This window comes from Octodon degus, unplaced genomic scaffold (genome assembly GCF_000260255.1).
Source record: "Octodon degus isolate 3935 unplaced genomic scaffold, OctDeg1.0 scaffold00030, whole genome shotgun sequence".
NCBI classification, from domain to species: Eukaryota; Metazoa; Chordata; class Mammalia; order Rodentia; family Octodontidae; genus Octodon; species Octodon degus.
The window spans coordinates 18343678-18344710 of NW_004524606.1; positions in this window are offsets into that span (position 1 = coordinate 18343678).

Sequence of the window (1033 nt, forward strand, 5' to 3'; positions counted from 1 at the left end):
CTCAGCATGTTAATATGGCTTACTTTTTATATCTCATTTTTTAACTTTTCTGCTGGATTGTTAAGACCAAGATAGAGCAAGACCTATATAACAAGAAATTGTAACTTTTATTTTTTTTGCATCATTTTCTGTTATCTTGATTTTTATTTTGTTTATCATGGTCCCAAGAGCAATAAACAATACTGAATGTGCACACCATATAACCCAGTTGTGTTGTAGGCTATGCTAGCTGAGTTTGGGTAATATACTCTGTGGTAGTCACACTACAACAAAGTCATGTAATAAAGTATGACTATGACTGTTAAGCAACATATGATGGGTAGACTAAGTGGAACAGTTAAGTGAAGTTCTTATCTGTACGGCTGACAGTCCATAAACACTTGGTACATTTGAACTTCTTTACTATCACCAACATCATCCCTAGGCTGACTGCCCAGACGACAATTCAGGTGTCAGGAGAGATGAAAAATGACCTTGGGAAATATTTCCCAAAGCAGTAGTTCCAAACTACTCGGACTGTGGGAAGCTATGGTTTCTTTTGTTTTGTCTTATTTAAATGGAAATTCTGGATCTCTGTAGCAAACAAATAAATGAGAACTACCAAGGAATTTAAAAATAATGTGCATTTTGAGAATGCAATCCAGGGAGTACGGCTGGAGCAGTATGCCTAAGCAGGTGATTAGTCCACTGAGCTTTCTCACCAGCCCGGACACAGAATTATTTTGATGTTGACTAAAATAGAAATTGAGTGTTATCTTAAAAGAACATGAAAATATTGCTGTCATATCCCCCCAATGCTGTATTAATGCATGCCAGATGCTCAGACCCCATGAATCTTGCCTCATCTCTCATTACATACTTCATTCTCTCACCATGTTTGACTCTTAAGCTGTCTCTTGTCCATGAAACTTATATGGTTCAAATATCTTACAAACTTTAGGGCACAAAGGAGTTTCTGGGATGGAAGATATCCAGGTAGATCTGCTGTGAACAATTTCCTACTCATTACATACCATACATACATACATACATA